Source organism: Choloepus didactylus, chromosome 11 (genome assembly GCF_015220235.1).
Source record: "Choloepus didactylus isolate mChoDid1 chromosome 11, mChoDid1.pri, whole genome shotgun sequence".
NCBI lineage: Eukaryota > Metazoa > Chordata > Mammalia > Pilosa > Megalonychidae > Choloepus > Choloepus didactylus.
Window position 1 is genome coordinate 45,868,040 of NC_051317.1, and position 14,047 is coordinate 45,882,086.

A 14,047-nucleotide genomic window follows, 5' to 3' on the forward strand; every position below is an offset into this window, starting at 1 on the left:
ATTGAGGGAAAGAATGGTGAACTGTGGTGTTTGCATAAAATGGAATATTGAGCAACTACGAGAAGGAGTGATGCTGTGAGAGAAGCAATGAGGTAAATGGATCCTGTAGACAGCATTTTGAGTGAAGTACTCCAGAAATAAGGGCAGACTGTAATGCCTCACCAATATGGACTAACCTATAATGTGTAAACTCAGAATTGAATCTTAGAACACAGTCTAAGAGGGGAGCGATTATTGTAATGGTCCCTAGATTGTAAGCTCTTACAGCAGTCAACTCTGTTCCTGAATTGTAATGTCTATCTCCAAACTTTGAGATGTTGATCCCTTAATGTATAACCTGATTTGTCTCTGGAACAATGGGTATCTCTGTGACACCTGAAAGTCAGAGCTAGAGCTTGGCAGATATGAATGTTAGTATCCATGCATACAGCAACTGTTTAAAAAAAAAAAAAAAAAAGGATGGAAAAGAGCCCAGACTTCATTTATTGCTGATGAATAAAGCAAATCAGGTTAAGGCTAGGACAAACCAGGCCAAAGGATACAGGTTGAAACTGACTGTGCTTTAAAACTTCAACTTCCATGTGAGACCAAGGGAAGAGATGTCTATTTGGTACAGGATCTATATTTTCTAAACAGTATATCTCTACAGTTGGTTTGTTCAAACACCACAATTACATGGAACTTTGAATAGGAAGTGAGATATGGTAGGTTGGTATAGGTTAGAGTGAAATAGTGACACATCCCAAAGTAATTTGGGCAGAAAATAAAAATATATTTACAGGGCCCCCCTGAGGAGCTGGGGGAAAGTGCGGAAGTGTTGGACTTCCTCACCTGGACTGATGCTGTTGTCACAAACATTAGGATTGGTGGTTTGATGCGCTGAGCCCTCTATCATGGAACTTACCCTTTTGAAGCTCGTTACTGCAAAGGAGAGGCTAAACTTTCATATAATCATGCCTAAGAGTCTCACCCTGTGTACCTCTTTGTTGCTCAGATGTGGCTCTCTCTCTCTTTAACTGAGCCACCTTGGCAGGTGAACTCACTGCCCTCCCCACTGTGTAGGACCTGACTCCCAGGGGTGTGAATCTCCCTGGCAATGCAGGATATGACTCCCGGGGATAAATCTGGACCTGGCATCATGGGATTGAGAATATCTTCTTGACCAAAAGGGGAATGCAAAATGAAATGAAATAAAGTTTCAGGGGCTGAGAGATTTCAAATGGAGTCAAGAGGTTACTCTGGTGGACATTCTTATGCACTACATGGATAACAACTCTTGGGTTTTAATGTGTTGGTGTAGATAGAAGAGAATACCTGAAGCTGTCAAACTCCAACCCAGCAATCTGGACTCCTGAAGATGACTGTATAACAATGTAGATTACAAGGGGTGACAGTGTGATTGTGAGAACCTCATGGATCACACTCCCTTTATCTAGTTTATGGATGGATGACTAGAAAAATGGGGACAAAAACTAAATGAAAAACAGGGTAGGATGGGGGGGAAGATTTGGGTGTTCTTTTTTATTTTTATTTTTCATTCTTATTCTGATTCTTTCTGATGTAAGGAAAATGTTTGGAAATAGATTGTGGTGATGAATGCATAACTGTATGATGGTGCTGTGAACAGCTGATTGCACACCATGGATGATTGTATGGTATGTGAATATATTTCAATAAAACTGAATTTAATTAAAAAAAAAACAAAAGAAACACCGATTTCTCAAAAATAAATCTCCCATGCATATGGAAAAAAATTGTCTAAGATGAGTCAAGAGATATTTAAAGATAAATAAGGTGAGTAATTTATCCTACCAGCTATTTATTATAAATTTTAATAGTTTAGACAGTCTGTTGATGAAAACCAAGAGTCAAGAGGGCTTTAATAAGAGATTAAAATACATTAACATTGGAGTTAAATCTGTATGGCACCAGTGTGAAAATTGGCATATCAATACAACAGAGTGGGAGCTAGAGAGAGAGCATAATTCAGAGGAAAAATAAGCTAGTTAATAAATAGTGTTAGGGAAAGAAAGTTAGAAGTTATGAAAAAATGCAAATATTTACCTAACACATTATGAGAAAATAAATTCCAGGTGGAATATACATGCATATGTGCATATACATTTATGTGTATATATACAAATATTTGCAGTGATTTATTACCCATTTTTCAGTTTTGTTAACCATACACATACTGTCTATTTTAGTTTCCTAGCTGCCAAAGCAAACATTGTGCAATGGGGTGGCTTAAACAATGGGAATTTATTGGCTCATGGTTTTGAGGCAAAGAGAAGACCATAATCAAGGCATCACCAAAGCTATACTTTCTCCCAGAAGACTATGGCTTTCTGGGGCTGGCTGCTGGTAAACCTTGGTCCTTGGCTTTTCTGTCACATGGAAATGGACATGGTGGCCTCTCTTGGATTCTCCTTTTTCCTCTAAGTTCTGCTTACTTTCAGCTTCAGGCTGCTCTCTGAGCCTTTTTTTTTTTTTTTTTTTTTTTTTGTCTGACTTTCACTCTGCTTATAAAGGACTCCAGTAATCTGGATTAAAGACCACTGTGATTCACTTGTGCCACACTTAACTGAAGTAACATTTTGAAGAGATCTTATTTACAAATGGTCCACACCCAAAAGCCAACGCACTAATAGTCCTCTAATTAGCATGCTTTGCTTATTTAATGAAAACATTAAAGGTTTTTATAAGAATTGTTTCTTATGGTGAGATGCTCAAGTAAGACAACTAGAGATCTAGAATTCGGCTTTCATATGGAATATAAAACATTTGGAGGCTTTATTTTTTATAACATTTTTGCCTTTTGAGAGGTAGTATTGTCCTCCACAGGAAATAGCTAAAAGCATGATCTTCCTCCTGGTACATATTTTTCTTTTTATCTGTGGCCTTTAAATACTGAGCATTCTTTGAACTTTGGTGCCCCTGTCACTTGCTAAATTATGAGAGGAGATCAACAGTTTTTAAGTGTTTTAACTTCCCTTCTAAGTCATGCTCAGTGTCAGCAAGTTTTATCATACATCCATTAAATTTTGACCAGAAATATATATCAGTCTGTTTTAGTAAACACAGAAATTCTTCTTCAGCTTCCTTTAAAACATTTCCTAGTTGAAGATTTTTAAAAATCATAACTTCCAATCTTTTAAGAACCATAATGCTGAGTCTTCAATAAAATATTTGCAATTTACTTCCTTACAATTTTTCACCAACAGCCACCAGTGGATAAAATGACCCAGTGAAACATTAATTTTTACTATCTTGTAAAGTTAAAATGTAGAATGTAACTTTTCTTTATAGCATCACTTACAGTGTGAGGTGAAAATCATGGCAAAATTGAGGAAATCTGTAATCACCTCCTTTAAAAACCCATCATAGGAGGTGGGGCAAGATGGTGGAATAGAAAGGTGTGGAATTTAGTCCCCTAGAGCAACTAGTAAATAGCTAAGAACAACTAGTAAATAGTCTGGAACATCTGCTGGGGGACAACTGTGGCTGTCCACACATTGTACATCAGCCTGGAATGAGTGGAATGGCTGAGATTTCAGCATAAAAGCTGTAAGTAAAAACTGTGGAAGCATGCCAGGAGCCCCTTCCCCCCACATCAGGCTGAGCTGCAAAACCTCACTGTGGGAGAAAGCAGCAGTCCCTGCCAAGAGCAAGTGAATATAGCTCAACCTTGCTACCACTGGGGTTTTAATTAACAAATGTGGACTGCTGAATACAGGCAACAAACACAGACAAATTCCTAACAAGCAGAAAAGTACCCTGAGGTCATTTCCAGTGGAGAGGAGGTGGGGCTGATGGAAAAAAAAAAATGCATAGGCTTTTGGAGACAGCTCAGCTTAGAGTATTAGAAAATGCCTGTGTCCCAAGAAAAGGAGCACAGAAGATTGGGTACTATCTTTGGCTGACAGGTGAAAATGAGGGCCCAGGGACTGGATCTGAAAAGGGGCTTTCTTTCCCCATTTATTCTCTCTCAATCTAAGTGGCTTAGTGGAGAAAGCCTCAGGCATTTTTGGTACTCAGCACTCTGACCCAGGCAGGGGTGGAGTTAACAGAGTCATAGAGACAAAGAAGGAATTAAAGTGCAGAAGATACTCCCCAGGGGGTGTATCTTCCCTAAGAGAAAGGAGGTGGGGCCCAGGTCAAGTGGCTGCCCTCCCTTCAGAACTCAGATCCCCAGGGCCTGGGAAGAAACAATCAAACCAGAAACAACTTAAGTTGAGAATTAAAGGGACCACACCACTTTACATCAGTTGGGAGTGACAGGTTGATAGGTGCCACCTGCTGGGCAGGTTAGGAAAAGCACAGTGGCTAAAGGCCTCACAGGAAAGTCTGCCAATCTTCTAAGACACACCTTCAGGGAAACCTGATACTGAATATAGCCCCCTTCTGAGACCTGACCTTGTTCTGATCTGGAAAAATCTGACTGGGGTAATCAAGGAAACCAGATGCCTATACAACAGAAAACTACAAATCACACTAGGAAAAACGAAGATATGGCCCAGTCAAAGGAACAAACTTACACTTCAATTGAGATACAGGAATTGAAACAACCAATTAAAGATATTCAAATAAATATATTAATCAATTCAATGAGTTGAGGGAAGACATGGCAAAAGAGATGAAGGATATAAAAAAAATGTTGGGTGAACATAAGGAAGAACTTGAAACTTGAAAAAATGGCAGAACCTATGGAAATGGAAGAAGACACAACACAAGAGATGCAAAACACAATGGAGATATACAACAGCATATCTTAAGGGACAGAAGAAAACAGGAACTGGAGAACAAGGCGCCTAAACACAAAAGAATAGATAGAGAAAAGAATGGAAAAATACGAGCAACATCTCAGGGAATTGAATGACAACATGAGGCACATGAATGTGTGTGTCACAGGTGCTCCTGAAGGAGAATAGAAGGGAAAAGGGGCAGAAGCAATAATGGAGGAAATAATCATTGAAAATTTCCCATCTGTTATGAAAGACATAAAATTACAGATCCAAGAAGTGCAGTGTACCCCAAACAGAACAGAACTGAATAGACCTATCCCAAAACACTTAATAATCAGATTATCAAATATCAAAGACAAAGAGAGAATCCTGAAAGCAGCCAGAGAAAAGTGATCCATCGCACACAAGGGAAGCTTGGTAAGACTATGTGCGGATTTCTCAGTAGAAACCATGGAGGCAAGACAGCAGTGGTGTGATATATTTAAGATACTGAAAGAGGAAAATCACCAACCAAGAATCCTTTATCCAGCAAAACTGTCCTTCAACTAAGAGGGAGAGTTCAAAATATTCTCTGACAAACAGACAATGAGAGCGTTTGTGAACAAGATACCTGCCCTACAGGAAATACTAAAGGGAGCACTACAGACAGATAGGAAAAGACAGGAGTGAGAGGTTTGGAGCAAAGTTTTGAGTGATGGTAGCACAATAATGTAAGTACACGGAACAAAGATGACTGTGAGCATGGTTGAAAGCAGAAGGTTAGGGGCATGTGGGACACCAGAATGAAAGAGGGATGATAAAGACTGGGATTGTATAATTTAGTGAAAACTAGAGTGGTCAATGATTGTGATAAAATGTACAAATATGTTTTTATATGAGGGAGAACAAATGAATGTCAACCTTGAAAGGTCTTAAAAATGGGGGGGGGGTATTGGGGAAAAATACAACCAATGCAAACTAGAGTCTACAGTTAACAGAAACATTGCATTATGCTTCTTTTAATATAACAAAGGCAATATACCAAAGCTAAATGCCTATAAGAGGGCAATGTAAGGGAGGGATATAGGATTCCTGGCATTGGTGATGTTGCCTGACTTTTTTACTGTGCTTTATTTTAATTTTATCTCTTCTTTTGTTGCTTTTTATCTGTCTTTTTTTTTTTCTTTTTCTTTTTCTTTTGTCTCTCTACCTTTTGTAACTCTTCCTCTTTCTTTCTGGAATAAATGGAAATGTCCTTATATAGATGGTGGTGGTGGTGAATGCATAACTACATGATTATAAAGGAAACCATCAATTGTTTACTTAGAATGGAATGTATGGTTAATGAACAAAACTGTCTTAAAAAAACAGGTTGATGGATGAACTTTGAGGACATTATATTGAGTGAAATAAGTCAGACACAAAAGGACAAATATTGTATGATCTCACTGATATGAACTAATTATAATATGTAAACTCATAGACATGAAATATAGGTTACGAAGATACAGAATGAGGCTAAAGAATCAGGAGTGGCTGTTTATTATGAGCAGAATGTTTAACTAAGTTGAACTTAAGCATTCAGAAATGGACAGAGGTGATGGTAGCATGTTATTGTGAGAATAACTAACAGTGCTGAATGGTGTGTGAATGTGGTGGAAAGGGGAAGCTCAGAATCACGTATGTCACCAGAAGGAAAGTTGGAGGCTAAAACATGGGAATGTATAACACAGTGAATCTTGTGGTGGACAATGTCCATGATTGACTGTATAAATAGTGGAAATCTCTTTCATGAACTGGAACAAATATATGACACTATTAACACTACAGTTAGTACTATTTTAATATTCTTTCATCAATAGTAACAAATGTACTACACCAATACTGTGAGTCAAAAATGGGGTGGGGCGGTAAGAGGTATGGGAGGATTTGAGTTTTCCTTTTTATGCTTATTTCTTTTCTGGAATAAAGAAAATGTTCTAAAATTGAAAAAAAAATTAATTGTGGTGATGAATGCGCAACTATATAATGACCGTGAACAATTGTTTCTACACTTTGGATAATTGTATGGTATGTGAATAATCTCAATAAAATTGAATTAAAAAATTCATCATATACTTTGTGTTGATGATGAACTAATAAGCACTATTTTAACACAGCTCCAATGATTACAAAATTTTAGATAAGTGGTATTTAAATTATTGTAACTGTAATAAACCATTAGATAAACATGAGGTTAATAGTAAAGAGATTAAATGCATAAATCCAAATCTACCTATTTGTTTTCCAGCTTAAAAAGATAACAGACCTTTGTGTGTGAGGTGGATCTTTAAAAATAAATTTAAGGTTAGTCCTTGCTCAAGATGGTTAAAGATGGGACAACCTCTTCATGTTGGCATAGTTTTTCTGAACATGTTTGAGAAGTTATAACTGGGAATCCTGCCCTAAGTAAACACATTTGATATATGACCATGGGCTCTTGGCGTGGGCAGTTCTGCTCATCTGCTAGATTGGCATCATTCCCACTTACAATTTGGTTGGAGTGCTACCCCAGGGCGTAGGTGCCAGATAAGAAGATTTTTAAATAAGACACTGCATATAATGCCTCCCTACTCTGGGTGGAATATCCCTTATAACTGAGTCCAAGCACTAGCATAAAGCCTGGCTTTTTCCTTCATCACAACAGTTGGGCATATGTTCAAGATGACACAATTAGCAAATTGAGTATACCAAAATCATGCTTCTGTCTGTCAGTAAAGACTGCCTTTGTTAGAGAGCACTCCATAAATGCAAATGCAAAATGACTGCATTTAACATTGCATCCTCCTCCTACTTCTCCTCATCCTTCTCCTCCTCATGATTATTATTATTATTTTGCAAAGCTAAAGCTTTATAAAGACCTGTATAGGACCATTTTTTTTTTAAATTACAAAATTTACAAGAACTGCAAAGATATCCTCCCCTGAACAAGGATTTTAAACGTAAGACATGTCTTCAAAGACAGAATGCTTTTAAATATTTGTACTTGAGAATCTAACCATGAAATTTGTTTTAATCCATTAGCGAACAACAGAATATTAAGAGACTTTGAAGTTCACATATAGATCAAGTTATGTTTATAAAGAAGAATTAAAAGTCAGTATTAATAGATGAAGAAATTAGATAAATTATCCTCAATTTTAATTCTGAAATTCTATACATCAATATTTCATAGAATTCAAAGTATTTGTTCACTTATTCATTCGTTAATTCATTCATCATGCAACAAATATGTCTGAGTTATTGGTAGCATCAATTCAAAGAAAGATTTAGTAAAAAATTCAGGGACTGACTCCAAAAGTGTATTGTCCTAGTATCACATAGAAGACATTAATCTGTATTTCAAATTCAGAACTGGAAACCCTTACATTAATTGATTACTAAAGAGTAACTTAAAAGAGAGAAGTCATTTTAAATAAATAAAGATATTAAGGGGTGCCACTCTACATTAAATATTATATGGTCAAATTTAATTTCCTCAGTTGGATTTCTGCTTTAACTGTTCGATAAGATCTTAAGGTAATCATTCAAAGACCTCATATATGCTCTTATTGGAACCATAAAACATAAAGAAATATATTGAGAGTGTCTATCTTTGGTAAGGATGTTTATTTAATTAGGAAATGTTTTGCCTTTCATGAACTAAGAGCAAGTCACTAAATCACTTTGATTTCAAATTAACCTCCTATAAAACTGTCTACCTGGGAAAGCAAAAGGATCAAAAAGCAAACACATAAGTTAGTGTGTTTTGACTCGTAATACTGTCTTTATTTTCTGCTCCATTCTTCAGGAGTTTACTTTTATGTCACCACATTTTTTAAGTTCCTTTTGAAGTATGTTATTTTTTGGGAATTTACATTGTGATCAAACTAGTTTAAATGAAAACTTTTGAAATTATGGCTCATAATATAGGCTGGGTCAACTGGGCTATCCAAGAATTCCTTCAAATATTTAGGACACATGGTCTAAAGACCATTATAATTGACAATAATTCAAAAAACATGAGGGAAAGAGAATGTTATTTGTAATTCATGCCAAATAAATAATGCATATTTCACAATTTAATAAATGAGAGGAACAAACCTGTGCATTCCTCCCCAAAGGTAAATGACCAAATAAATATCAAAGAACATACTTAGGGAGAAAACATAAACATTTACAATAACTCAAATTTTCCCATTTGATGTAGAGACAGGGCTCCCTTTTGAGAAATTGTGTGTGTGTGTGTGTGTGTGTGTGTGTGTGTGTGTGTGAAGGCACCAAGTATAGAACCCAGGTCTCCTGGTGCTTTTTACAACAATACATCCTCTTGTTTCTTCCAAAAATAAGAAGAGAGAGAGGCCATTGAAAAAAGGGGAGGTTTTCATTACTTTTTTAGTATTTCATACAATAAATTAATCTTCTGTGGGACATCAGTAAATAATTTTTGAATTATTCTAATTATCTAAGTAAAAGTGGTAGGAAAGAAAAGTACCCAAATTATATATATACACAAAACATTGAAATAAAAAAATAATTTAACCTAAAAATATTCCTGTAGATCACCTGTTTCAACTATTTGCTTTTAAAGATAATTAAAAATAGAACAAATAAATTGTCCACGTGTACATACTTTATATGTGTGGGGATATTTATCTGTTCCCACAAGAAAAGTGTGGGAACAGAAGCAGGAACAGAAAATAAAGGAGAGTGGTTTTCCTTAAGAGACTTAGAGTCAAGAGTCTAGACAACAGAATCTGTGTTTTCAGATTCTCAAGTTAAACTTTTAAATCTTAAATAGTGGACAATGATTACATATAGACATTCTACATCGACATCTACATCTAATATATGCATACCCAATCTATGTTTCTAGAACTCATCCTCATAATAACTATGCTCCCCAAAATATGTCCTATGTAAACATTTTTAAACAGAATTTGCTTACAGTTTTAACTGTATGAACTTGCAAGGTAGAATGATATTTGGAGAGGCATACTGTTATTTGAAATCTGAACATTAAATGTTTAACAAGGTATAAAGTTAGATCAGTAGTTAGTGCAAATTTAATGACTCAAGAGGTCATGAGAATGTTTCCTAAGGATGTACTAGGCAAACATTTAGATAAGTATCTGCCTGAAACAGAAGAAGGATTTCAAAATTTATTCAAGAGTCTCTGTAGTGCCTATATCTATTAATTTTGCTTGGTTGGTTAAAATAATCCTAGGAAAACCTCTGCAATTCAATATTACTAACATGTTTCAAAATATTTAGATATGCTGTTTCTTTTCCTAATCCTAGTTTTAAAAATTTAAAAGTTATCAGGACATAAACATGTGTTCGGCTGCCAATCTTAATAGTCCCATACTTCTTGTCATATTTACTTTATCATCTATCATAATTGATATGCTGATAAAAGAAGCAAAAATGAATGATAGCTAGTAATTAGGTCAAAAATAATACCCCTCTCCACCTTCCAGACTTCACATTATTGTGTTCTGCAACATCCAGACTCTACATTGTGTAGGTAACTTTGTATCTTTTATTTATGCCTCCCCAGAATCTTGGCAATCATCAGATCTTTTCATTTCATATTACTATTCTTGTCTTTGTTTAATTGGATATATCTTTTGCTTTTATTTCCATATCATTTACTTGAACTCTCCTAATTCTAGGCATCATTTTTCCTCCCTCTCCAGAATCCTTCTCAATATGAAGTGCGGGCTGGCCATCCATTGCCTGACCTCTAAATGGCAGGTTGTTCTCAAAGCAAGTCTCTACCTCTTCACTTTTCTGTACTTTCTTTGGCTTCTTTTTATTCTTTCTGTAATTTCTTTGACTCCCTCAGTTTCACTGGAATCCTAAATTCAAAACTCTTACCCCAAGAAGCATCTGTTTGATTACCCCAATTAAAATATCTTAGTCTTATCAAATTTATTGTGTTTAAAACAAAATTCATGACTTTCCAGAGCCATACGTTGTTTCCAATGCTCCTTATCTCAGTTTCAGAAGTCAGAAAACCAAGGATTGTAATTGATATGTCTTTCTTGCTTCCCACCGCAAACAGTCAATTGCCAAGTCTTGCTGAGTCAACCTCAAAGTATCTCTTGAATCTGTTCTTTTTTCCTGTTCCAGTGACACATCCTCATTTAAGTAACATTAACTACTGCAATAACTTACTAACTAGTTTTGCCATTGCCACTATTGTTCTCCAACAATTCATTCTCCAGTTTTCAGGTAGATCTTCTTCAAGTATAAATGTGTTAATGCCAGTTCTCAGTCCCAAACTGTATTTTTCCCTAGGGCTCTTAAAAGAGTCTTTTAATTTCTAAATAATCTTGCCTATCTCTTAAACTTCATCTTCCCCCCACCCCCACCCCCTGACATTCCTTGTATTCAGGACTTTAATACTTACTCTGATCTTATATTAACAGTATATTGCTATTTAGTTCTGTTATTATTAAACATCCATGTCTATCAGTTAAAAATCCGTGCACAGAAATGGAAGTCATCCTAAATAATTCAAACGGAAAATTTAATACAAGGAATTTGTTAAAATGGGGATGGATAAGCTGAAGCCAGATAGAAAAAAGCATACGTTCTTGGCACAGATGGCAAAATTTGAATGGAAAGTAGTACAGATTTTTCATTCGAATGGAAGCCAGGATATTTCAGCTCCTCTGTCTTTGCCTTGTGCAATATCACTGAAAATAGCTAGATCTCCTTCATTGCTTCAGCTCCCACCAGATAACTCCTCTCTCCGTGTTCCCAGCTTCCACCAGCAAACCAGTTGTAAGTCTAACACTCTGTATGTTCCAGGACTCAGGGTTCTGATATCACTGTGTCTCTCCCATCATCTCTCCAGCCTCTAGGTGGTAGTGGCTTCCTGCTTTTGCAAACATCTGAATGGCCCCAACTTCCCTGTGCCTTTTAAACTCTTCCATTATGTGTGTCACCATGGTAGCTCTGATGAAACCACAGAGCAAATATCTAAATCAGGAAATCAACACGGAGGCAATGCTATCATTTAATCTACAGTGCCAGGAGACAGTCTCTGTGGTGTACAGGGAAGAGTAAACAATGGGTCTAAGAAATCAGGCAAATAAATGCATGATGCATACTTTCAATTACCAGTGGCTTTATTAAAAATAAAATTGAATTAAGTATTGTTGCCATACATTTTTCATGAGATTGAGTAACATCAACACCAATGAAGTACTATAGTTCTTTATATAATGATAGTAACTATACAAAGTGCTCTTTACTGTGTAAATTTACAAGATTTGCTTGTTATTAAAACATGAACTAATCTACCTTTAGTAAAATAGAGAAATAGTTCTGTGATTATCTCATCATGAAATAGCAAATATTCTTCAAAGAAAACAAAGGGGAAATTTCCAAAGTTTTACATAAGTTTATTTTAACCCATGTCATCACCCACAGCAATGACCATATATTTCCTCTTTTCTAGATCATAAAATTGCAAAGAAATTATTCTTTCCAACACTAAAATTAGGAAGGGAAACAAAATTATGTTTTCTGTGTAAAACAATAATAAAATATTAGGCTCTAATACTAATTAACTGATGAGTTCTAGATATTGAGAAACTCTGGATTTATCTTTCAAATGGAAGTATATAAGAAGTCCAACTCTGCTATTTTATCTTTACTTACAGGTCAATAAATTTTATTTTGTTTTATTCAATTTATAAAAACTCCCAGTTATTAAGACTTAAAATATCTCAAAACAAAACAAAACAAACACCCAAATTATGAGATTAACAAATCATGCAAAGGGAAGCAAAAAAAATACAGATGAGACCACCATGCCACTGCTCAAATGTCTCCTTAATACCGGCTCAGGTGCTTATCTGAGTAGGCAACATCTACTCCCACACTAAAAGGATAGCTGTGTTCCTAAATATGACATGTTGCTTAGAAAGAACATTATAAAAATTATTGTTTCAATGAGAAAATGAATTGGATAGAATCTAGAAAGTTCAATCCACAAATAATTAATTTATTCTTTCCGCAGAAAATTCAAATTGTGAATTTCTTTTGAACTGAGCATATTTTGTTATCACATGTTTAAACAAACGACTCAATAGTCAAATTTGACCAAAAATGCATGTGAACATCTCATAGATAATGATAAAAGTAATAAATAAGTGACCTCCAAGACTATCAAGATAAGACAACATTGTTCAAAAGTGTCAAAAATAAATATGTGAGAGATAATATGCCACTAATATACCAGTCACTAAATACATAATAAAAACCTTTACCTGTATAACAGAATTTAAATCTAGGGCACAATGCAATTTCCAGTTCACAACACAGTACAGGCAATAGTGATTAAGAGTGTAAAGTAGGTACCTTAATGAATCATTTTTATATTTAATTTTAGTTAATACAAATTATATAATAACTCACATCTTCTTATAGGAGAAGTGTCCATTCTCTTTTTTTCTACTTACCCACAAAAAGGGTATTATTGGCTAGATTTTTTTATCATTGCAATTCCCCCCAAAAATAATTGTGACTTCTCTTGCTTTGTAAATTTTAGGCATGATTAAATTCATGCTACATCAAGAAGAATTCACTAATCACTCTACCCTATACTGAATCCAGTTCCTTCTGAATGTATTCTCTGCTCTTGTTATAAATTGTTTGTTGATACACAAATCTCAGTTCCTAACAAAAATATAATTTCCTCATGAGCAGGAACCCTAGTCTTTCCTTACAAAATCTTTATTGCCTTGCATGACATCAAACAAAATGGAATTCACCCATTCATATAAAGTTCCTGGGACAAGCTATGGTGGAGAGTCTGGATGCAGATGCATAGTTTGAGGCCAAGCTCTGCTACTTGCTTGCCTTGTAACCTTAAACTTGTAACTTATAAACTTTCAACCTCTTAATGCCTCAGTTTGTTCCTCTGAAAATGCTATGATGACAACTCTTCAACAGGGTTGATGTGAGGTAATGTGCCATTAATTGGGAACTACTCAGAAAGGTTCCCAACCCATATCAATTGCTCAATACATATTGGCTAATATTTCATTGAATCTCGGAGTTTCGGTGCAATGCCTGATGTGTGGAAGAACCTGTGGCCAAACAAGCCATGCAGGATGCCTCTTCCTTTCTCCAGGATGACATGAGATGCTTGGGCATTACATGAGATATAGAGTAATGTTGCAGGTACCAGTTTGCCCAGTAGGTCACCCTTGTTATACTTTCTGGACTAGATAATTCATGGCTCAATGGCTTTTCTTAAAAATGGCCCTTCTCTATCAGCCTCAGGT